The sequence below is a fragment of the Myxocyprinus asiaticus genome, chromosome 13 (genome assembly GCF_019703515.2).
Source record: "Myxocyprinus asiaticus isolate MX2 ecotype Aquarium Trade chromosome 13, UBuf_Myxa_2, whole genome shotgun sequence".
NCBI classification, from domain to species: Eukaryota; Metazoa; Chordata; class Actinopteri; order Cypriniformes; family Catostomidae; genus Myxocyprinus; species Myxocyprinus asiaticus.
In genome coordinates, this window is record NC_059356.1 from 26,851,842 (window position 1) to 26,878,715 (window position 26,874).

Genomic DNA, 26,874 nt, shown 5'->3' on the forward strand with positions numbered 1-26,874 from the left:
CAGAGCTCCAGCAGAGAGACAATACAGCCACAAACATGTATTGTCTGTCATTATTGCTGATTCTGGTAGCTGCACCCTGTGAGTATTAGCCTTCAGCATAACACATACATTTAGATCATCAGTGTGTAAATAGTCTAATATTGAACGGTTGTTCAGAGGTCTTGATTGTATTGAGCTGGATCAACCTGCAGTCATGGTAGTAAAACCTGGGGAATCGTTTTCCATTGCCTGTAAGATTACTGGATATTCAGCCTCAGATGGTGGCTACACAAACTGGATACGACATTCAAGTGGAAAAGCACTGAAATGGATTGGATGGTTCTATAGTTCCAGTAGCAATGGTGTCATAGATTCACTGAAAAATAAGATCAGTTTCTCTGCTGAATCCTCCAGCAACACAGATTTTTTTAACAGGAAAAGACTTTAACACTGAGGACACAGCTGTGTATTACTGTGCTTGTGATACACTGTGTGACAAACCATCAGAGAACCTGTACAAGAATCTCTCCATTAATCACACCATAAACAATATTTCCATAAACAGGTAGTTTATTTGTTGACAATGAAAGCCAGAGTTTCGTTTTATATAATATCTTATGACACAAAACACAACTACAAATGTTTACAGAATCAATACAATTGTTCAAAAACCAATAAATGTTGGAACAACAAATTAGAAGTTAAATTTTTTTCATACTGTGATTTTGCAGGCTTCTGTCACACTGGTTCACAGTGTACATGATTTCAGCACTCAGTTGTGTTTAAAGTGTCAATGAGAGAAAGCCATGAATGTATTTGTAATTTAAAAGTCTCAGAGATCATACAGACTTCATTACTTTTCATAGCATCTCGTCTTAATGACTGTACCATCAGACAATCAAGGCTACTTCTTTCTCTCTCCATTTTGCAACATTGATCTGAACAGAAAGTGGCTGATGTTCATCTGTAGTTAAACAAAATTAAACCAAACAGAGCATTCTATAAACACACCACACCACACATTTACATAGCAAACCTGAATCATTAAGTTGCATCTGAGCAAATGATGCAAATGTCACAGGTTTGATCCTGTTGCAGGTGAGGGTAACCTGGAGAGATATAGAGGCACTTAACTTTGTAAATCAATTAACTGTAATTTTTTTATATGACGATCATTTACATAACATGTAACTAATAACCTGGTGTGAACGTAAGTCAACTAGTCCATTTTAACAATAATTCTTATTAATTCTTTTTCATTATATGAATTGCTGAGGTGAACCACTTTTGTTTGAACACACCCACTCTCTGTATTTTACATGTATGAGCAAATACATCATTAATGCAAAACTCAAATGCTCTCAGTAGTTATAAGCTATACTATGTGTCAAAATGTCAAATTGATTGATTTATGACATGTGATTTATGACCCCCCATCACCCGTGATTGACAGGTCAAAGATAGTCTGGACATGTTAAAGAACATGTTTGGACATGTTCTTCCTGGGATGTATTGGCCAGTCGTCGGATGTCAATGGTTGTTTATAGTGTGTTTATGTTAATGATGTCTTACCTCTCACCATTGTTCCTTCCTGGTATGCTTTTCACACCCCACATCACTACCTACATCCTGAATTTGTTGTTTAAATAATGGTTTAAGTTGTCGTAGTTAAAACACAGAAGACACTCTGCAACTTTCTGTTACAATGGCTGCTCCGAGAACTCCTAAAACCCCTAGAAGAGTGATGTGTATTTCACCAACAAGAGGACCTGTTGAAATGAGAGAGGAACTGACTTTTGCGACAAGGAAAAAACTAAATGTTAGCTTGACAAAGTTTCTTCATGAAGATGTGGATTTTGTGAAACATGATTTCTCATTGTCTGGTAATCGTTTGAACAAAGTGATGTGTCTGCATTCCCATGGGAAAATGTTTCGAAGGCTCATCAGCGCCTCTTCTTCCTCAGACGGCTGAGGAAGTTTGGAATGAACCACCACATCCTCACACGGTTCTACACCAGCACTGTAGAGAGCATCCTGACTGGCTGCATCTCCCCATGGAATTTTGTATTTTAAAATCTTTGATCTGATCCTCTCTGAAGTGATATCCTGGATACTTGAACAACAAAAAACAAAAACAAACAGCATGGTATGGTTGACAGTCCTTTTAAATTATTTAAACATAAGTTATACTATCAAATCTACCAAGATCATTTTCAGTTCTAAAAGAGTTTTTAACAAAATATACATCCAAGAATGAGTTTACTCAGTGAATCTTTTGTACTGTATATCGGGGTTAATATTGTAAATTTCATGTCTGTGTTTCTTCACACACAATCACCTAAAATAAACTAAAACAATCAATAATAGTCTAAATAAAATAAAAAACAGCTACAACTGATGTAACTATTTCTTCTTCTTCTTTTCATTGTAAAAAGCAAGCTGAACAGATCACGTCTCACCATATGTTCTTTACTTCTGTAAGTGGTTAAACATTTATTTGGTATTTGGTAATAGCTATTTCCTACTAAAAGGTTTTTACGATGTTTATACATGTGTATTAATCAGTAGTCAATCTAAAAAGAGTTTATTTAAGCCGTAGTAAAAAACTAATTACCATTTGGTGTACATGTGTTTTTCATGCAGATAATTTGGGCACGCATCTCCACCCCATTTAAAATAGATTGTGGCTTGTATTTTGTTTTCTATAATCACTGTAGCGGCATTCGCGTTGAGGTTTGTGCACAACACCTCTACGGGTTGTTTAACGCGTAATATTACTCTTTGAAAATGGCATTTATTTTCAAAAGTATGTGTTGTTTGTACGATTGATTTATTTATAAAATATTTGAAAAAAATCTTGTGTGTATGCAATTCAGGACATGTCGATGACCGCGAAAACTTGGTCTGCATTGATCAACTGTGTAAGTTTACAGAAAGATCATTTTCTTGTATTTATATATATTTGTTATTAGAAGTGTGTAGATGTTATGTGACTTTTATTTTAATTTTAGTGTCTGGTCCGTTAATTTATAATAATAGACATATACGGATCAGAGCAGCGCTGTCAACAGAGGTGTTCTGCAAGGTAGGCATACATTATTTGCTGTCGCTCTCCCGAGCACACAATGTAACAATGTTGCTAAAACAAAATGTGATGATGTGCAACAAAATGTACTTTCATAGTCACTGTACAGAAGATGAACAAATGGGTTAAGAAACACAAAGTTTAACATTAGTTTAACAAACAGGGTTATGTTACTATAACGCAACATTGCATTTCATTTAATTTTAGCTGTAGCTTTAACACAAACGTATCTTCAATTTTTTACTTTTAACAAAGTGTTGTCTTTCGAAAACAATACATACAAGATGTGCCACAAAGCAGCTTACATATTCACTTTAATATGATGAATAAATGGTTTAACAAAGATAATGTTTGGCATTAGTTTAACAAACAGGTTTATTTTACTAAAACACAATAATTTATTTCATTTCATTTTAGCTAGAGCTCTAACAAAAAATGTCTTACATTTTTACATTTATTAAAGATAAGAAAGTATCTTTCTAAAATGATAAGTAAAGGGTGTGTTAAACTAATCCACATTCACTTAGCATTACAGTATTTTAGCAAACAGGTTTGTGTTACATCAACAACGATTTTATATCATTCTAGATGTATCTTTAACACTTAATTATCTTTCAGTTTGTTAATTTTTTACTTTAAACAAAGAGGAGAAAATGTGTTTCCAAAACAAAAAGGTGAACATTGTGCAACAAACTCTTTTAAAGATAACGAACAAATGGTTTAACAAAAATAAAGTCTAACATACATAACGGCGTTATGTAATCAAACAGAGTTATGTTACTATAATGCAGTGATGCATTTCATGTCATTGTAGATGTAGCTTTAACACAGTCTTACATTTTTATTTTTAACAAAAGAGAAGAAAATGTGTTTTTTAAACAATAGGGATTAGATTGTGAAGCACATCTCTAACATTGTCACTTTTAAAGATGTTTAGCATTCCAGTGTTTTACCAAACTGGTTTGTGTTACTGCAACACAATATTCAATTTTATATATTTCTAGCAGTATCTTTAAAACAAAAGCTTGTTATTTTTTTTACTTTTAACAGTGAGATAAAATGTGTTTCTAAAAGACTACTGTTATGCAGCAAAACTCACATCTGCTTTAAATATGAACAGTTTAACAAAAAAAAGTTTTGTGTTTCATAATGTCATTTAAAAACAATAAAGCATCTTGGTTAATTTTAGATGTAGCTTTAACACAAACTGTCTTGCATTTTACTTTTAACAGAGGAGAAAATTTTATTTTTTAAACAAAATGCATTAAGTTGTCAAGCACATCACTAACAAAGTCACTTTAAAGATGAGAAACAAAAAGCTTTAACATTAAATGTGTTTAACATTTTTATTTCAACAAACACTATTTTAAATAAAATATCATGCATTAAATTTAAAATGTATCTTTAGCACAAAGAATCTTACATTTTTCTGATCAAAGTCCTTTCACAAGGGCTTCCAAGCCATAATGAGTTCTTACGGGCACTCACAGGTCTGGGGTGGGAGGGGTTTCAAGTTAGGCACATACCCCCTGTTCACACCTTGATCAGACCAGACGGTGTCTTGTGTGATCCTGTTCAGGAAAACAAGATGGTGCGATGAGTTTCCTGGCCTTTTGTGATTTCCTTTCACTGAAAAAACATTGTGACAACCAAACGTGTGAAAAAAAAAGAGAAAAGTGTTTAGAAGAGTTTTTAATGTCTTTTTCCCCTCTTTTTTTACTTCAAAGCAAAATGTTATTAAACTGTTTTAAAACATTGTTCATTGATTTTCTCTGGTATGTTTCTGTTAACATGTATTTTATTACTCATCATGGCTCTGTATTTGATACATGCATGTCTTTAATAAGCTGGTGTGTAAAACTGACATCAGCAAGATAAGTACAATAACAGATTTGCAACATCTTTAACAAATAGACTAAAATAGGTCTCTAAAGTAGAAAAAGTAGATGACTCTAAAGTCTTTTCACATTTGATTTGTAAAAACTGAGAGTTGAATAATCAAATGTCTCCAAAGAAAACTTTATGTGAAGCAGCCACTGCGTCTAGAGGAGCCCATTTGTTTGCAGAATAAAATCTCTGAAGTCTGTGATGGTTCACATGGTGGTACAATTCAACTTATGAATAAAAGGAAGCTAACAGTGTTTTGAAAAGTTTTTTATTTTATTTCAAAGGGGTACTTTATCTGAAATTTTTGGAACTTAAACACATTTTTGAACAAATAACAGAGATATAATTAAGAATAATAATAACATGACATGCGTAGGCTATGTTGTGTATGCTGCCTATATCGTAAATTTACTGACTATTTTTAATTTAGAGAACACAAGCAAAAAATTGTTTTCTTCTTGTCCAAGTGCTCCATGAAGGTATACTGTATACAGTATATGTGGCTAAAGAAGTATTACCCTCTGTAATACAGGACAACAATTTAATATAATTACTTTAATACTAACTGGCTGGTGTTTTTACGGACATTTTCAACCTTTCTCTCTCTTTGTCTGTAGTCCCCACATGCTTTAAAATGTCCACCATTGTGCCTGTACCAAAGCAATCCAAAATCACTTGCTTAAATGACTGGCATCCTGTTGATCTGATCCCCATCATCAGCAAATGCTTTGAGAGACTAATCAGAAATTACATCTGCTCTGTGCATTACATCTGCTCTGTGCTGCCTCCATCCCTGGACCCGTTGCATTTTGCTTACCGCAACAACCGCTCCACTGATGATGTCATTGCATCTACAATACACACTGCTCTCTCCCACCTGGAAAAAAGGAACACTTATGTAAGAATACTCTTTGTAAACTACAGCTCAGCATTCAACACCATAGTGCCCTCCAAGCTTGATGAGAAAATCCAGGCTCTTGGTTTAAACAGCTCGCTGTGCAGCTGGATCCTGGACTTCCTGTCAAGCAGATGCCAGGTGGTTAGAATGGGCAGTAACATCTCCTCATCACTGACCCTCAACACTGGAGCCCCGCAGGGATGTGTTCTTAGCCCACTCCTGTATTCCCTGTACACACATGACTGTGTGGCAACACATAGCTCCAGTGCCATCATTAAGTTTGCTGATGATACGACGGTGGTAGGTCTGATCACTGACAATGATGAAATAGCCTACAGAGAGGAGGTGCATACTCTGACACGCTGGTGTCAGGAGCACAACCTCTCCCTCAACGTCAGTAAGACAAAGGAGCTTATGGTGGACTTCAGGAGAAGAGAAAGAGAACACAGCCCCATCACCATCAATGGAGCACCAGTGGAGAGAGTCAGCAGCTTCAAGTTCCTGGGTGTCCACATCACTGAGGAACTCACATGGTCCGTCCACACTGAAGCCATTGTGAAGAAGGCTCATCAGCGCCTCTTCTTCCTGAGACGGCTGAGGAAGTTTGGAATGAACCACCACATCCTCACACGGTTCTACACCAGCACTGTAGAGAGCATCCTGACTGGCTGCATCTCCGCCTGGTATGGCAATAGCACCGCTCACAACCGCAAAGCCCTGCAAAGAGGGGTGCGAACTGCCAGACACATCATCGGAGGTGAGCTTCCCTCCCTCCAGGACATATACACCAGGCGGTGTGTGAAAAAAGCTCGGAGGATCATCAGAGACTCCATCCACCCGAGCCATGGGCTGCTCTCACTGCTACCATCAAACAGGCGGTATCGCAGCATCAGGATCTGCACCAGCCGACTTCATGACAGCTTCTTCGCCCAAGCAATCAGACTTTTGAACTCTTGATCTCTCATGATCAATATACATCAGCACTGCACTTTATTAATCTTATTATCTCACACTGGACTGTCATAAATTATATTCTCTTAAAAACACACTGACAACTGACTATCAACCGACAGCCTGAATGTCAATACAGTACAATACAACCTACTGTACATTTTATATATACTATATATAAAAAAAAATATTGTATAATGTGTATTCTATATTGTGTGTATTGTATAATGTACATTGTATGTTATTATTTGTATATTGTGTTGTGTGTAATTATGTGTAAATTAGATTTTAAATTGTGTTGTGTAAATGTTATGTTTATTGTAGATTGGTATATGTCTCATCACTCTCACGACTGCTATGTTGCTCGGAACTGCACACAAGAATTTCACACACTATTGCACTTGTGTATATGGTTGTGTGACAATAAAAGTGATTTGATTTTGATTATACATTTATCAAATTTCACAGTATTTTTGTTTACCACCAGGGGCGGACTTAGCACCAGGCAAAGGTGGGCAACCGCCTTGGGCCCCTAAAAGCTGAGGGCCCCCTAAAAATACAAATTATATTTTTTATTATTATTAATGCAAAATAACATATGCTGAAACTTGAAATATTGCTGTTATAACACTGATATGATTAGTACTGCTGTTCCTTTCAGCACCGTCAATGCAAGCATCCCGCTCAGATCAGACCTTAATGGAATATTCCAAGGTTTTACATAACTACACAAGTTTGTGAAGGTAACAGGCAGGGAAATCTTGAGTGCTCCAACTTTAGCGCATGGATATGGACGCACTTTCAGGGTTGAGGTAATGTTACTACTGCGTTGCGCACTGGGCACACTGCTGCGCTCTAGATCTGCAAACCACAATTTTATGTATTGCACATTGTAAGGAGGAGCGGCTACGTACCACCACCCCCGGCTCGGTCTCGATGTGGTGATGGATGAGGTTTGTACGTCCCAGTAGAGGGGAGAACACATCTGCTGTTGCAACCTAGCAACCTCCGCGAGTTGGCTCGGTGAGAGGTGGTCTCCGCAAATGACTGGGGTGAACTGTTTATGTTTTGAACTCACCTCCGGTCCGAGCTCCGCCTTCTCGGGAACTACCGTAGCCAACATCACGGGAACTGCCTCCCTCCACAATTTCAGGAGATTGAGGTGGTATATTTGACGAGCGTCCCCTCTATCGGTTCTATCTCCCACTTGTCGTGTGACCTCAAAGGGTCCTTGCCACTTGGCGAGTAATTTAGAGCTCGATGTGGGAAGCAATACAAGCACTTTATCTCCCGGTGCAAATTCCCTTAGCTGAGTTCCCCTGTCATACAGTCGGCGCTATTGTTCTTGAGCTTGGAGCAAATTCTCCTGTGTTAGTTGCCCCAAAGTGTGGAGTTTTGCTCTAAGATCAAGAACGCACTGAATTTCATTTTTACTGTTTGAAGGTCCTTCCTCCCAGGCCTCTCGCAATACATCAAGCACGCCGCGTGGGCGTCGCCCATACAGCAGCTCGAATGGGGAGAAGCCAGTGGAGGCTTGCGGGACCTCTCGTACTACAAATAACAGGGGGTCGAGCTATTTATCCCAGTTTCTAGAATCATCATGCACGAACTTACGAATCATGTTTTTGAGGGTTTTATTAAATCGTTACACCAGGCCATCCGTTTGAGGATGGTATACACTGGTGCGAATCGATTTAATATTTAACAACTCGTACAGTTCGCGTAGTGTCCGTGACATAAATGTTGTGCCCTGATCGGTGAGGATTTCTTTCGGAATCCCCACCCGGGAGATTATTTTGAAGAGTGCACGGCTTCCGGATATCGCATTGCATAGTCCACTAGGACCAATACAAAGCGATGTCCGCGTGTTGACCGTTCTAATGGCCCGACGAGGTCCATTCCAATTCTCTCAAAGGGGACCTCGATCAAAGGGAGAGGGCGCAATGGCGCTTTTGGGGTGGCTGGTGGGTTAACCAGTTGGCATTCGCGGCAAGCCGCACACCACCTACGGATATCGCCGCCAATGCCCGGCCAATAGAAACGGGCTATTAGACGGTTCAGTGTTTTCCTTTCTCCTAGGTGACCCGCCATGGGATTATAATGAGCCGCCTGGAATACCATTTCCCGACGGCTCCTTGGAATCAAAAGTTGGGTTGTATCCTCTTTGGTCCAAGTGTCCTGTGTCACTCTATACAACCGCTCATTTATAATTGCAAAATAGGGGTATGAAAGGGCGATGTCAGGCTGGAGTCGTTGACCATCGATAACTCTCACTTGGTCAAAGGCGTGTTTGAGGGTTTCGTCTAGCGACGGCTCCAAAGGGAAATCCCCCTTAGGGAATTCCCTGAGAAGGGGAGGGGCTGCAGCCTCTCCCCCTCTCTCGTCATTATGACATGGAGCTGTCGAGGACGGCCCCGGCTCCGCCTCCCCTGCCAGAGCATCGCACATTGCACATCTCCCTAACTTTATACAGGACCCATCCGCGCAAATTCCCTTTAATAAAGCTCTAAAGTCAGGCCAATCAGTCCCCAAATCAGCGGATGGGTGAGGCGGGAACTAACCGCGGCCTCCACTCTATGCTTTTTCCCCCGGAATTTAATCGTCAGGGTCACCACTGGATACTTGTGAATATCCCCATGTACACATTTCACCTTCACCGTTTTAGTTGTGACCAATGCCTCGGGTTGAACTAAGCGTTGGTGGATAGTGGTTTGATTACACCCGGTGTCCACCAACGCTTGGTGAGTACCCCCTTGACACTTACCAGTATCCGGTACGCTCCGGCCCGGTCGGGGGCAGCCTGTGGGAGGTCAGAGACCCGCATCACCGTCCCCAGCTCCATCAGAGGGCACTGATCTCGGAAGTGGCCCGGGTCTCCGCACCTCCGGCAGGCCGGCCCAGGCGCTACGCCCGCACTTGCGTCGGCGGGCGCCCCCCCTGAGGGGGAGAGCGGCGGGGCATTGGAATAGAGGAAGGTGTCACCTCCCACACCCGGGGAACTGGTCTCCGTGGCTGAAGTCCTCCTCGTCCGCGTGGGGCAGGAACGCGACCTGGAGAGAGAGCAGAACGAGAGGAGATAGGGGAGGGGAATGAGACAGGGGGAAGAGAGAGAGAGAGAGGGAGGGCTCTTCCGCCCTCGGGATCGCCGCCATGTGGTCCTCCGCAAGCCGGATAGCTTCCTCCAGCGACGCCGGGCGGTGGCACTGGACCCACTCCACCATCCCTTTTGGCAGTTGATGTGTTAATTGCTCCAGTACCACCTGGTCGATGATCGCGTCGACGCTGCGGTCCCCCGCTAGCAGTCATCTTCGGCAGGCGTCGCGGAGCCGTTGGGCAAAGGTAAACGAGCGGTCGGAGTTCTCCAACTTCAGGCTCCGGAAGAGCTGATGACTTTCTTCCGGACTCTGACCAACCCGTTGCAGGATGGCTTTTTTTTAAGTCTCCGTAGGCCAGGAGGCTCATCGCTGGTAGTTATTGAGCCGCAAGCTGGACTTCCCCGGACAGTAGCAGAATGAGTCAGGCCGCCCACTGGTCGAGCGGCCAGCCCCAGATCTCAGCGGTGCATTCAAAGAGATCCAGGAACGCCTCTGGTTCGTCCGCCGCCCCGTCTTTTGTAACGCAGGCGGGGGTAACGGCGTGTGGGTGTCCGGGGTCGCGGCTGGGGATGCCTCCTGGCTGAGAAGGCTCCGGATCGCCTGTCGGTCCTCTGCTTGAGTGCGCATGAGCTCCACAAACCGGCGGTCTTGATCTTGCTGAAGCTCAAGCAGGGATTGCTGGTGGCTCCGATGTAGGCCAGCGAGGGCCTGGAGGATCTCCGCCAACTGGGAGGACTCTACGGGGCGACTTCCATGTATCTTTAACCAAACTTCAGTTCCCGGGTTTTTGCACCAGTGTAAGGAGGGGGCGAGAAGCAGCTTTCCTGGTTCAGGTAAGTGTTTATTCTCCTTACTGCAGCAAATACACTCTTTCAGGGCTTTCCCAATGTTCATTAATTCACTCTCAAGGTAAACAAACTACTTTACAAAAATAAACTCTCAGCTACGCAATAATAAATTCCTGACTTCACAATAGGGTCTCTGGTGCCCAGGCTCTCTCTCCCATCTACTTGCGGTCTGGCTCTATTTATGCCGCTCTCCCCGTGCTCACTGAAATTAGAGACAGGTGTTAGACATAATTTAGCTCAGGTGTAAGCACCCTTACCGCTTTCTCTCTCTCCGGAGAGATGCTTGACCACGCCCCCGCTGCCACACACATAAAAAAAGAGCAGCAGAAACTGAGAGGTGATCACTTAAAATGTGAGGTGTTATTATTTTTGCCTTGAAAGTCTGTGAATGTCTAGATGCTTTACTTCTAGAGGATGAGTTTTAGTAGTGCTGAGCTTGTGACTGGGAAACACTGGATTCAGCATGTTTCTGAGATTAAGAGAAACACCAAAGTGGGATGAGTTCCTCTAATACCCCAATCAGATTAGTGGTCTATTTATAAAGCACCACAATGAATATGTTAATAAAAACATTTATTTAAAATCAAAGTATTCATGTTTTTGTTTTTTGTTTTTTATTACAAACCAGGAATAAGAAACTAGGCCTACATATTCTGTGGTGTTTTGGAGTTTTAGAAATTGCAATCATTTATCTTAACATGAATATTAATAGTTATAAAATATGTAATTATTTCAAAATTTGTTATGGATATGGGTTTAATTAAAATGTGATTATTTATTATGGTCTCCCGTAAAAGTTGGCAGAAAATCCATTCTAATTGGCTGGCTGCTATAGGCAACTCTTGTGAGACAGAAACAGACTAATCTGGTAGTTCGGTTCAGCTGGTAACAAAGTTTTGTTTACAATTTACCAGGCTGCTACAATGAGCACCTCTGAGAAAGAACTAGTCTAAATCCTTTTTATTAGATTTGCCAAAGGTTGCAAAGTGTATGGCATTGAAAGAAATTAAAGATTGCCGTTGAAGCAACTTGTGTGATTAAGTGATTATTTGAATGAGCTACAACTTTTTTATAGCATACCACAGTAAATAATAAAATAGTAATAATAATTAAAAAAAATAATAACCATGAAAAGGGCCCCATTCTTTTACTTTGCCTAGGACCCACAAATCACTAAAGCCAGCCCCCTGTAAAGCTATGGTTTGTTATTCTTTCATAGTTAAAATTTTGAATAGAAGCTTAATACACAGAGTCAACTGTAAGTAAGGCATTTGTCAGCTGAAATCACCTTACAGTGTTACACTGTAGCTCTATTACACTATCAAAATGCTCCTCTGTTTTTTTGAGCGGCCCATCCAGCCCAACACAGCAACACTGGCTTAACAAATGGCGTGAGTTTGTGGCGGAACTATCTGTTTATACAGCCAATGGAAGATATGGGAGGTTTCTGGAATCTGTTTAAAACACTCATCATTTTTGCAACTCTATTTGGTGACACTAGTGTTGCAATAATTCTGCACTTCAAGTTTAATTCACCCTGGAATTTTCTCTGTTCAGTCATGACAACTCTCGATTTAGATTTAGCATGTTAATGTGGGTATGACATATTCATATCTATGCTGCTGCTGTTGCTGCTGCTGCAGAACAAGTAGTGTGACCTTCTACTGCTAGAACATACACAGTGACAGACATAATGAGTAAAGCATGTGGACATGCTGCTTCTACTGCACAATTAAAAAAACAAGACATGCTGCATCAAGCATGTTTAACATAGTACATAGTACCCAAGAAGCAAATCTTAACAAGTAAAGCTGGGGATGTGGAGGGTTTCAGAGTAAACATTCGCAGCGTGCTGCAGTGAAACCGGCTTCCTTGAAAACTGAGAAAATTTAAATGTTAGGCAAAGAGAGAGGATGCAGGTTGATTGGCTACCCGATTACGTCAATGGACCGATCACATATCATATTAGTAAGCTTATTGGCTAACAGATAACAAGTTCAAAGAACCTATCAACTTGCTCCATTCAGAGTTTCATGCCTGAACTTTGTAATTTGTGCATGCTGTGAAACCGTACCAAAGCTAATGCAAATTCACACTATTATTGTACCCAGACCATCCTCAATTGTGCAAAATTGTCTTGTCCTTCTGTGGGATCGGGTCTGGAGCTCCCTTTTTAGTGAGATCAGTCAGCGTTCTGGTGACGTCCGAATAGCACAAATCTCCTATAATAGCCAGCCAGCCCCAGGAATTGTCTCACCCCCTTTTTGGTCTTGGGTCTCGGGCAGGTCACAATCGCCGCCGTCTTGTCAATTTGGGGACGCACCTGCCCGTGGCTCAAGTGGAACCCCAGATACCGTACCTCCACCTGCCCAATTGCGCACTTCTTATGGTTTGCTGTGAGCCCCGCAGGTTGCAGCGACCTCAGAACTGCCCTCAGATGCTGCATATGCCACTGCCAATCATTGCTATAAATGATGATGTCATCCAAATAGGCAGCGGTGTAAGCCGAATGCAGTCTGAGGATTCGGTCCATGAGGCACTGAAACGTGGCCGGAGCCCCAAACAAACCGAACGGAAGTTTCACAAATTGGTGTAATCCGAACGGTGTGGAGAAAGCCGTTTTTTCATGGGAAATTGGTGTCAAGGGGATCTGCCAATAACCCTTTTTCAAATCCAGTGTCGAGTGAAAATGAGCAGTGCCCAACAAATCGAGCAACTCATCAGTACGAGGCATTGGGTAGGCATCAAATTTAGACACCGCGTTGACTTTTCTATAATCCACACAGAACCGTACAGACCTGTTGCTCTTAGGCACCAGAACAACTGGGCTGGACCAGTCGCTGTGGGATTCCTCTATTACTCCCATATCGAGCATTGCATCCAATTTTTCCTGAACTATTTTTTTTTTATGTTCGGGCAATCGGTAGGGACAGCTACGTACCACCACCCTTGGATCGGTCTCGATGTGGTGTTGGATGAGGTTTGTGCGACCCGGTAGAGGGGAAAACACATCTGCGAATTCTTGTTGTAGTTTGGCAACCTCTGTGAGTTGGCACGGTGAGAGGTGGTCTCCGCAAGTGACCTGGGTGACGTGATTGTCTTTTGTGTTTACCTCCGGCCCGAGCTCCGCCCTCTTCGGAACTACCACAGCCAACGACACCGGGGCCGCCTCCCTCCACAATTTCAGGAGGTTGAGGTGTTAAATTTGACGTGTGCCCCCTCTATCGGTTCGCTTAACCTCATAATCGAGATCCCCCACTCGTCGTGTGACCTCAAAGCGTCCTTGCCACTTGGCGAGTAATTTGGAGCTCGATGTAGGGAGTAATACAAGTACCTTATCTCCTGGTGCAAATTCCCTTAGCTGAGTTCCCCTGTCATTCAGTCGGCTCTGTCGTTCTTGAGCTTGGAGCAAATTCTCTTGTTTTACCCCAAAGTGTGGAGTTTTGCTTTAAGATCAAGAACGTATTGAATTTAGTTTTTACTGGTTGAAGGTCCCTCCTCCCAAGCTTCGCGTATAACATCAAGCACACCACGCAGGCGCCGCCCATACAGCAACACGAATGGGGAAAACCCCGTGGAGGCTTGCGGGGCCTCTCGTACTGCAAATAACAGGGGATCGAGCCATTTGTCCCAATTTCTAGCATCCTCATATACGAACTTACGAATCATGTTTTTAAGGATTTTATTAAATCGTTCCACCAGGCCATATGTTGTGGATGGTAAACACTGGTGCGGATTGATTTAATGCCCAATAATTCATAAAGCTTGCGTAGTGTTTGTGACATAAAGGTTGTGCCCTGATCGGTGAGGATTTCTTTCGGAATTCCCACCCGGGAGATTATTTTGAAGAGTGCCTCTGCAACACTGCGTGCTGAGATGTTGCGCAGAGGCACTGCTTCCGGATATCGCATTGCATAGTCCACTAGGACCAATACAAAGCGATGTCCGCATGCTGACCGCTCTAATGGCCTGACGAGGTCCATTCGAATTCTCTCGAAGGGGACCTCGATCAGCGGAAGAGGGTGCAATGGTGCTTTTGGGGTGGCCGGTGGATTCACCAGCTGGCATTCGTGGCATGCCGCACACCACCTGCGGACATCGCCGCCAATGCCCGGCCAATAAAAACGGGCTATTAGGCAGTTCAGTGTTTTCCTGTTTCAGTTTGGGATTATAATGAGCCGCCTGGAACACCATTTCCTGACAGCTCTGTGGTATTAAGAGCTGGGTTGTATATTCCTTTGTTTGAGCATCCTGCGTCACTCTATACAACCGCTCTTTTATAATTACGAAATAAGGATATGAATGTGTGACATTTGGCCGGAGTTGTTGTCCATCAATCACTCTCACTTGGTCAAAGGCGTGCTTGAGGGTTTCGTCTCGCGACTGCTCCAAAGGGAAATCCCCTTCGGGAAATCCCCTGATGATGGGAGGGGCTGCAGCCTCTCCCCCCTCACGTCATCCTGATGGACTTGGCTCTGCCTCCCCTACCAGAGTGTCACACATTTCACATCTCGTCGCTTTTGTGCAGGACCCATCCTCGCATATTCCCTTTAATACATTTCTGAATTCAGGCCAATTAGTCCCCAAATCAGTGGATGAGTGAGGCGGGAACTAACCACGGCTCTATGCTTTGTTCCCCTAAATTTAATAACAAGGGTCACCACAGGGTAGTTGTTAATATCCCCATGAACACATTTCACTCTCACACTTTTAGTTGTGCCCAAAGCCTCGTGTTGAACCAAGCATTGGTGGATAGTGGTCTGGTTACAACCTGTGTCCACCAAGGCTTGGTGTGTACTCCCCTTGATTCTTACCAGTATCCTGTACCCTCCATCCTGATCGGGGGCAGCCTGTGGTGCTTCGGGGATCCGGACTACAGTTCCCAGCTCCATCACAGGACACTGATCCCGGAATTGTTCCGGATCCCCACAAAGCCAGCAGGCTGGCCCAGGCGCTGCACTTGTGGGAGCGGATACATCCACCTGAGGGGGAGAGCGGGTAGACCCTGAAGCCGCCGGGAAAGGTATAAACCAGCACAAGCGAGGAGCCGGCTTTGGCGGTGGGTTTCCATGGTTCCGGGGTGCAGGAACAGGGCCTGGAGAGAGGACAGAGTGAGAGGGGAGAGGGGAGTGGAAAGAGATGGAAGAAAACACAGGGGGAGGGGAGAGAGAGAGAGCGCTCATCCACGCTTGGGCACACCGCCATATGGTCCTCCGCCAGCTGGACTGCTTCTTCCAGTGATGCCGGGTGATGGCACTGGACCCACTCTGCTGTCCCTTCTGGAAGCCGGCAGATCAGCTGCTCCAGCACCACTTGGTCGACCGCTCCCTCGATGTTGCGATCCCCCGCCCGCAGCCATTTCCCCGCCCACAGCCATTTCTGGCAGGCATCACGGAGCCGCTGAGAAAAGGCAAACGGATGACCGGCCCCTGCCATCTCCATCGAGCGGAACAGTTGATGGTATTGCTCTGGGCTCCGGCTGACCCGCTGCAGGATGGTCTTCTTCAGGTCGCCGTAGACCAGGAGATTAGCCTCTGGCAGTTGTTGTGCTGCAAGCTGGGCTTCCCCGGACAGCAGAGGGATGAGCCGGGCCACCCACTGAGCATGCAGCCAGCCCCACCCCAATCAGATCCTGGGTTTTGGCACCAGTGTAACAAGGAAGAACACCAGGAACTGGATTCTTCAAACACAGGTAGGGAACTTTTAATTGATCACTTCTCTGGTTTACAGCTTCACAATAACACATCAGCTTCATACTAACTCATCAGCTTTACACTAACACATCAGCTTCACAATAACACAACAGCTTCACAGTAAGGCTCTCGACCCAGTCTCTCTCTCTCGATCTGGCGCTGGTATGGTCCTTTTATGCCACTCTCTCCAATCTCACTAAAATTAGAGACAGGTATTAGTCATAATTTGGCTCAGGTGTATGCACCCTTACCGCTCTCTCTCTCCCGACGGACACTCGACCATGCCCCCGCTGCCACACCATTCCAGCTTCCCAGTGCATGGACACTCTTGGCAATTGAATCGCTCCCATAGCCAGGTGGAGACTTGGGTTCTGATTTCTCCTGTACTAGCTGTAGTGTAACACTTTGCACACTGCACTCTTCGTTTTAGAATCACACTTGTACTCTTCGGTCAAATTTGACCCGAAAACAATAACCAAATATTTATTTTTTATTTTTTAGAAAAAAATGTAATAACACTAACTTCAGTAAAGTAAAAAAAAAACTAAAAAAAGAAATAAAAAAACAAAAAAATAAAATAAAGTTGTGCATTTTTGGGAGGGATTTGGGAGAATTGTATGGTTTTTAGATCTTATTCTCTTATTAGGCTCTAAATTACTAAATTACACCATTATTTCAGTCATTTGAAAAAGTGTCAAAACACCAAAATATTTCATGCATTGGGGGTCTCTGGTAAAATCTGCTGGAATAAAAATAACAATAACATGAAATGACAGCTATGTTCAATAGATGCTTCAGTTCTGGCTGATCTCTTTAAGCCATTGTTGTAACAAACTTAATTTCTAGATATTATCAAGTTGGATATACACTATATTGCCAAAAGTATTCGCTCACCCATCCAAATAATTGAATTCAGGTGTTCCAATCACTTCCATGGCCACAGGTGTATAAAATGAAGCACCTAAGCATGCAGACTGCCTCTACAAACATTTGTGAAAGAATGGGCTGCTCTCAGGAGCTCAGTGAATTCCAGCGTGGTACTGTGATAGGATGCCACCTGTGCAACAAGTCCAGTCGTGAAATTTCCTCGTTACTAAATATTCCACAGTCAACTGTCAGTGGTATTATAACAAAGTGGAAGCGATTGGGAATGACAGCAACTCAGCCACGAAGTGGTAGGCCACGTAAAATGACAGAGCGGGGTCAGCGGATGCTGAGGCGCATAGTGCGCAGAGGTCACCAACTTTCTGCAGAGTCAATCGCTACAGACCTCCAAAGTTCATGTGGCCTTCAGATTAGCTCAAGAACAGTGCGTAGAGAGCTTCATGGAATGGGTTTCCATGGCCGAGCAGCTGCATCCAAGCCATACATCACCAAGTGCAATGCAAAGCGTCGGATGCAGTGGTGTAAAGCACGCCGCCACTGGACTCTAGAGCAGTGGAGACGCATTCTCTGGAGTGACGAATCAAGCTTCTCCATCTGGCAATCTGATGGACAAGTCTGGGTTTGGCGGTTGCCAGGAGAACGGTACTTGTCTGACTGCATTGTGCCAACTGTGAAGTTTGGTGGAGGGGGGAATATGGTGTGGGGTTGTTTTTCAGGAGCTGGGCTTGGCCCCTTAGTTCCAGTGAAAGGAACTCTGAATGCTTCAGCATACCAAGAGATTTTGGACAATTCCATGCTCCCAACTTTGTGGGAACAGTTTGGGGATGGCCCCTTCCTGTTCCAATATGACTGCGCACCAGTGCACAAAGCAAGGTCCATAAAGACATGGATGAGCGAGTTTGGTGTGGAAGAACTTGACTGGCCTGCACAGAGTCCTGACCTCAACCCGATAGAGCACCTTTGGGATGAATTAGAGCGAAGACTGTGAGCCAGGCCTTCTCGTCCAACATCAGTGTCTGACCTCACAAATGCACTTCTGGAAGAATGGTCAAAAATTCCCATAAACACACTCCTAAACCTTGTGGAAAGCCTTCCCATAAAAGTTGAAGCTGTTATAGCTGCAAAGGGTGGGCCGACGACATATTAAACCCTATGGATTAAGAATGGGATGTCACTTAACTTCATATGTGTCTAAAGGCAGATGAGCGAATACTTTTGGCAATATAGTGTATTTTTAGACATTATAAAAACAATTATTTGTCAGATTGTAGTACATTTTTAGCTCTGAAATGCTTGCACAAATTTCACCACCTGGCACACTGATACTAAGTCATGAGGTTCCGGCTGATATCTTTCAAGACTTGATGTCCATTGGGATGGACATGAAACTTTACAAAAATCCTGTTCTACAACTCTGAAAGATCTTCAAATTAACTTTGAATAGTATCACTTGATATATTAAGATTATAACAGGTGCAAGTTGATGGGGCTACCATGAACATAAATTAGTTTGTAAAAGGTAAAAATGGTGCTCACTCCTCCTCCTGTCTAGTCGGTGAGCCATGCCTGTCTAATGTGATGCCTGATGTTCTCTCAGATTAAGTTAGGGGTCATGTTTTCATTGTGATTGGTTGATCCGGGACTAATCATGTTTTTATTTATTTATTTTTTGCAGCAACTGGACAAATCAGACACACAATTATTCATTATTTAATGAATAATCCAACAGACGTCTCAAGACCGTAACAAGCAAAGGTCCAAGTAGGCCCAAGCAGACTCTGAGATGTCTGCTCTCCCACTAATCATTATCAGTTTTTACTCCAGCAACTAGTGGACCTCAGAGACATTCCAGGTGGGGAAAGGTAGCCACATGCAAAAGCAAAGGAATGTGGCTGAGAAGAAACTCACTCCATTCCCCCATAGGAAAGACACATAAAGCCCATAAAACAGACTTTTCTTCATTAATTTATAGACAAACTGTTCTATAAATGAACATGCATATCCTCAGGACATTGTGTGTATGATTATTATTGTCTCGTATAGTGTCTTTTTACTGTATACCGTTTTGTGCATGCTTTATGACAGAACCACTAGATAATGTAAAATTATTGGTATCACGCTTCCTGTCAAATTAATCCTTGTGTGATGCCCTAAACATTTGAGTATAGCACCCCCTTATAGCATGCATTGTATGTTTGTTATATTAATCAGAGCATAAAGGGGCACAAACTGCCAGCTTACTCCAATCATGCAGATGAGTCAGCTTCCAAACAAAGGAACTTTTCCCACTGGAAAATTGCACCTTTCTCATTGGTCAAGCCAAACTCGAGAGGAGTGACCTCCCTCAGGAGTTAAAGGGCACTGTCGGAGTGACCTCCCACTCTCTTCTCTCTTCCCGCTTCTCTTTCTCCCTTCTGCTCATGGTTATTGCTCGTGTGGGACCGGAAACAACCGGTCCAACCGCGAGGTCGCGGGCTGGCAGGCCTCAAACACATCAAGCCATGTGTAACTTCCTCGACCATAACGGAGTCAAACTAACACCGCAAGTTCATCATATCTTCATTCAAGTCAGAAGAAATTGATTGCAACTTCAACACCATCGACTCAAGGAACCATCAACACTTTCTCCTGAGACTGCATCTGGGCTCTCTCTCAAAAGCCAACGCATTGCAAGTATCGTACCATTAACTAACTAAACAGAGGTTTAGTATAAGCTGTGATCCCCTTTGTTAACAAAGGTGCTTTGAAGTAAGAAACTGATGGTTCTTTCAGATGGTTAAATGACTCTTTCATAGCTTCATTCCCCTGTTCTGTTCCGGTTTCATTCACTTTCACTTTTCCATTTCCCATGTATGCGTGATTTGTGTGTTTGTGTTTGTTTAGATTAGATATGTGTTCATGATTTAGTTAAATAAAGCTTTTGTGTACATTCTTGTGAGCTGATTCTGGTCTGCTTGTAAATCAACGACAATTTAACGATTTGATCACAGCTACATGCTAAGAAAGAGTTATTTTTCTGTGGCCGTGAAAAATATCCTTTCTGAGAATAGATAGACGATCAATACTGAGTGTTCGCTGGACGAGCAGATTGATTGTAATATTAATTCAGCTACATCAAGTTAATTCTATTAACTGATCCAAATATTTATAATTAATTATAACGAGTTATGATTCATTATTCATATTTCCCTTTTAAAGATAATTTGACGGTGGTATATTTTGATAAATAATCTCATCCATGTTTTTAAAAGATTTTGCTTCAAAGCTGTACCTAAATATGTGTAATATTATTTTCAATAAGCCATGAGAATAATATTACTACAATAAGAGAATTAATCATAATTCCCTTATTAAAGCTAATTCCTTACAATAGAAATTGTGAGCGGATACAAAGAGACGTTGTATTACGATGTTAATGGTGGAGAATTTTATTTAGACAAATAATCTAGTTATTTGTCATTTATCTAATTTATAATGGTTGTCGAATGCGACTAATTCCATTATAAATTTCCTTACATAATAATGTAGAATAAGGGCAGTTTAATTTAATTCCTAGCTCACACATACTGTTTCCCTACATATAATGGTGGAGGTACGCGGGCACTTTAACCCATCCCGTGTACATTTACACAACCAAATTTGCTACACTGCTTAACAGCCGATATATTAAACCCCTCAAAAATAGTTTTGTGTCCTGTGGTGATTATTTCCAACCCACTGGCCACAACTTGATGGTTGCACAACTTTATATTTTTATTCATTAGCTATTAAATCATTTTTATGTTGAAAATGGTATAATTGTTATTTTTTAAATGAATGAAATCAACATGGGTATAAATGTTATTTTTTAAATGTATGAAATCAACATGAATACAAAGATAAAACAATTTTAACATGATGTTTAAAAAGATTTCTTCTTTTTATCATCTTGCACATCCTTATTTGTCAGTGACCCATATGAAAATCACCTTACTTCTTTAAAAAAGTGTTGTATCTTTGCATCTGTGTTATAAGCCATCTGAACTCAGGGGGGAACAAAGACAACCTTATTGGTCTAAACTTAAACATGTTACCAAAGTTTCTTAAATTGCTAGTTCTAGCAGTTTTACCGTGTACATTTTTAAATGTTCATGCAGTTTAAACTACAGAGTGCAAAACTGAATTAATTACTGTTATGATGTCATATGTCACATGAAATGTGATTCATTTTTTCCACAGGTATTCAGTGTCAGACATTTACTTAGTCTGAAGCAGTGGTTAAGTAACCTGGAGAATCTCACAAACTTACATGTACAATGACTGGATTTACATTCAGCAGTCTTGCATTGAGCTGGGTCAGACATACACTATATTGCCAAAAGTATTCACTCATCTGCCTTTAGACGCATATGAACTTAAGTGACATCCCATTCTTAATCCATAGGGTTTAATATGACATCGGCCCACCCTCTGCAGCTATAACAGCTTCAACTCTTCTGGGAAGTCTTTCCACAAGGTTTAGGAGTGTGTTTATGGGAATTTTTGACCATTCTTCCAGAAGTGCATTTGTGAGGTCAGACACTGATGTTGGACGAGAAGGCCTGGCTCGCAGTCTTCGCCCTAATTCATCCCAAAGGTGCTCTGTCGGGTTGAGGTCAGGACTCTGTGCAGGCCAGTCAAGTTCTTCCACACCAAACTCGCTCATCCATGTCTTTATGGACCTTGCTTTGTGCACTGGTACGCAGTCATGTTGGAACAGGAAGGGGCCATCCCCAAACTGTTCCCACAAAGTTGGGAGCATGGAATTGTCCAAAATCTCTTGGTATGCTGAAGCATTCAGAGTTCCTTTCACTGGAACTAAGGGGCCAAGCCCAGCTCCTGAAAAACAACCCCACACCATAATCCCCCTCCACCAAACTTCACAGTTGGCACAATGCAGTCAGACAAATACCGTTCTCCTGGCAACCGCCAAACCCAGACTCAGATTGCCAGATGGAGAAGCGTGATTCGTCACTCCAGAGAACGCGTCTCCACTGCTCTAGAGTCCAGTGGCGGCATGCTTTACACCACTGCATCCGACGCTTTGCATTGCACTTGGTGATGTATGGCTTGGATGCAACTGCTTGGCCATGGAAACCCATTCCATGAAGCTCTCTACGCACTGTTCTTGAGCTAATCTGAACTTTGGAGGTCTGTAGTGATTGACTCTGAAGAAAGTTGGCGACCTCTGCGCACTATGCGCCTCAGCATCCGCTGACCCCGCTCTGTCATTTTATGTGGCCTACCACTTTGTGGCTGAGTTGCTGTCATTCCCAATCGTTTCCACTTTGTTATAATACCACTGACAGTTGACTGTGGAATATTTAGTAGCGAGGAAATTTCATGACTGGACTTGTTGCTCAGGTGGCATCCTATCACAGTACCACGCTGGAATTCACTGAGCTCCTGAGAGCGGCCCATTCTTTCACAAATGTTTGTAGAAGCAGTCTGCATGCCTAGGTGCTTCATTTTATACACCTGTGGCCATGGAAGTGACTGGAACACCTGAATTCAATTATTTGGATGGGTGAGCGAATACTTTTGGCAATATAGTGTATGTCTGGACATGGGCTTGAATGGATTGCGTTCATCCATGTATACAGTTCTGAAATACACTACTCCAAGTTGGTTCAGAGAAGGTTAACAGTGTCCAGAGATGACTCCAGAAGTCAGCTCTACCTTCAGATGAACAGCCAAAAGACTGAAGACACATCTGTGTATTATTGTGTTGGAGAGTCACAGTGAATGTTAATGTGTCATAGTCATACAAAAACCACTTCCTCATTCACATATTAAGTGCAATGTGGTTTATGAACAGCATTGTATGGCATACAAATAGCCAAAGGACATTCTAACTTTTTATGAATGATAAATATATATAAAAAAGCATTCCATTTCAGTGTTTTCCAATACTAAGCTTTTTTTGTGTGTTCTTCAAATCACTATATATCTGCTGACGTAGACGTAGCGTTGCATTACTGTGCATTAGAGTCATGAGCTGCAAACCACAAACATTCCTTTATACAAACCCCTACTGGAACATCAATACCTATCACAATACAATAATGCATGTCAGTTATTATTGTATTTAGACATTCCTAAGTGAAAAAAAATGACAATTTATTGTCATACATCTGTGTTTCAGATGTATATCCAAGTTTTTATATTTTATGCTATAGTGTTATTAAAACTAATAAGGTATATACACATTATTTATTGCTCTCTAGGGGGGTGAAAATCTAGTGCAATCCAGGGCAAATACAGCAGCAACCACAGCCACTATACATACACATAGTTCAGCCAGCCCAGTGCAATAAATATATGAACGAAAAAGCTTGTAATGCTACCGTCTTTGTTACTTTCATAACCTCCGTTCCCTGATGGAGGGAATGAGATGTTGTGTCAATGTAGTGACACTAGGGGTTGCCCCAAACACCTCTGATCTTTGAGAAAAGGTCAATGGGAATTGGCGAGTGGAATTTTGAATGCCATTCCCCCGGAGATACGTGTATAAAAGGAGCTGGCTCGCAACCACTCATTCAGGTTTTGTGCTGAGGAGCCGAGACAAGGTCCCGGCCATTTCAGCAGGTAGTTCAGTGTTGTGGCAGGAGGGACACAACGTCTCGTTCCCAAGACGTTCCCTATCTGTCACTCACTCAATGTTGTGTCGATGTAGTGTGAGACGGGCAGACCACTGTGTGCCTTGTAGTCAGTGCACCTGGCCGTCACGTAACCTCCCCCAACGCTCATACGAGCGTCATACGGTCCCCTGCACCTCAGGGACAAGTCGACTGCCCAAAAAATGGGGACAGGCTAGCCCAGCCGTGGCCTCTTCTCCTATTCTTTCTCCCCAAAAAGAGTGGAAATCGTTTATCGACTGGGGGCCATAAGTGTCCGCGTCGGGGGGGTGTCACTCCCAAGGGAAGACACCGCAGAGATCACACCCTGTCCGACTGGGAGGAATTTGTGTGGAAATATGTCACATGGTCTTACCGAGTCTTGTCGGCAATGTCTCATGTGGAGAAGTCCCCATGGTAGGTCCTACCCAGAGGGGGAGGAGCTCTACAAACACGGTGACCGAGGGCAGAGGGCCTCTGCCCAAGGAAGACGTGGGTTCACCAATGGGGGAACCGTCTCACGGAAGATACATCACGTGGGGTTACATATGGCAACCAGTGCATGTGGAGCACCTACCCCAGTACAGGGCCAAGTTAGCACACGTACTGGGCCAGCAATGAGTTTCTCTGCAAACTCGCCTGCCACAGGGCTAAGGAGGAAGGACATCCAGGTTCCACAACTTCGTGAACAGGACTGGGGGTAAAAAGCGCACGTCTTCGCCTCCAGGAGGGGAAAGGCGCTATACGCAAGTGGCACACCCGGCCAGCTGTCCCGCAACTTACCTGCACGGGACGAGACCGGCTCAACCCAGAGATTATAGAACCTCGCAAAGGTATTGGGTGTTGCCCAGCCCCCTTCTCTGCAGATGTCTGCTAAAGAGGCGCCATTGATCAGAGCCCAGGAGGCCCCACACTCCCAGTAGAGTGTGCTCATAACTCCAAGGGGTTCGGCACGTCCTGAGCGTGATATGCCAAAGCGATGGCATCAATGACCCAGTGGGTGATCCTCTGTTTGGAGACAGCGCTCCCTTTCCGCTGTCCTCCAAAGCAGACAAAGAGCTGTTCAGAGTGTCTAAAGCTCAGTGTGCGATCCAAATAGATGCGCAAAACGCGGACACCGCAACGACAAGGCTGGGTCTGCCTCCTCCTGGGGCAGCGCTTGCAGGTTCACCACCTGATCCCGAAACAGGGTCGTGGGAACCTTGGGCACATAGCCCGGTCGGGGTCTCAGTACCACATGAGAGTATCCCGGACCGAACTCCAGGCATGTGTTGACAGAGAACACCTGCAAGTCCCCTACCCTCTTGATGGAAGTGAGCGCAGTCAGGAGGGCAGTCTTCAAGAAAGTGCCTTTAGCTCAACTGACTCCAGGGGCTCAAATGGAGCTCCCCGTAGGTCTCAAAGGACCACGGAGAGGTCCCACGAGGGGACGAGATGCGGTCTGGGTGGATTCAGCCTCCTCGCGCCTCTAAGGAACCTGATGACCAGGTCGTGCTTCCCTAAATACTTACCGTCAACTGCATCATGGTGCACCGCTATAGCGGCCACATACACCTTCAAGATGCCAGCGCATCTGTGCCGAGGGGTGCCTTGGTCAGGGCATACCAGAGCGGGCAGTGGGAGGATTCCCGGCAAGCGAACAGGTCTACCTGCGCTTGACTGAATCGACTCCAAATCAGCTGGACCACCTGGGGGTGGAGTCTCCACTCTCCCCTGAGCATGACCTGCCATGACAGTGCATCCGCCATGCTGTTGAGGTCGCCCGGGATGTGAGTGGCTCGCAACGACTTGAGCCGCTGCTGACTCCAGAGGAGGAGACAAAACAAGCAAGTACACCCCCCCCCATTTCACGCTTCACTCAATGGTGCAGCGGCATCACGTTAGTAGATTAAAAGTTCCAAATCAAAAGCATACTCGTTGTTCTGGCAGCCATAAATATCATCACTTATTTTAGGTGGGCATACGCAAAATCCTAAGAAAATTAGGTGGGCATAAGGAAGATACCTGCAGATGCCCTAGACTACACTATTGATTGGAAGAGTATGATGTAGTGGAGACACATACTATAGTGAAAGGCAAAAACAAAAAAAAACAAAAACAAAAAAAACAAGTTCAGTATCTCTAGGGACACGTCCACAGCACTGTGTCAATAACAGGACAGAACATGCAGACTGAAGACACAGCTGTGTATTACTGTGCATGACAGCCTCATTGATACAAATCAACAAGAGGCCTGAACAAAAATATTCTGAGAGACTCTGCAATAAATAAATAAATAAATAACATTTGAAAAATTTAAAAAAAAAATATATATATATTTTTATTTTTTATTTTTGTGTGTGTGTGTGTGTGTGTGTGTGTGTGTGTGTGTGTGTGTGTGTGTGTGTGTGTGTGCAATATTTACAAGGTCCATTGCAACAGAAGCCTGCAAAGGAAGGTTGTCATATGTCGTAGTGTAATGATTTGTGCTGCTCTGACCTGAATGTGTCACATTGCATCTCCCTTTGGCACAAGTTTGTTTTATTTAGTAACATGTAAAGATTTTTTTGTGACTATAGATAAAGCTGTATATTACTGTGTAAGTCTTTAAAAATGGCATTAACCTGCAGCTTTTATTGTACAAAAATTACCTTACTATTAAGTTTTAACATTGTATTTCTATTTATGTTTTGAATTAACGACAATATCTCAATGCATCTTTTAAAATGATACAAATATATAGGCCTGCATGCCATCAACACTGAATGTAAAACACACTCTCATTCTGTCATTTAGTCTCCTATGTTTGTACATTTTCCAAGGACATAGAAGAAAGGTAGTGTTTGACAGCATTACAATCATTTCTTTCAAATAAAAATTTAAGGAATCATGCACTGCACCTTGTACAATAAGCTTTGAGGGTCCTGCTGATATTACAA

General features: G+C 43.1%; 1 pseudogene; it reads left to right on the forward strand.

Moving 5' to 3' along the window:
• LOC127450952 (Ig heavy chain V region 3-6-like) lies at positions 1–26,159 on the forward strand (annotated as a pseudogene).
• Positions 26,160–26,874: the final 715 nt, after the last annotated feature.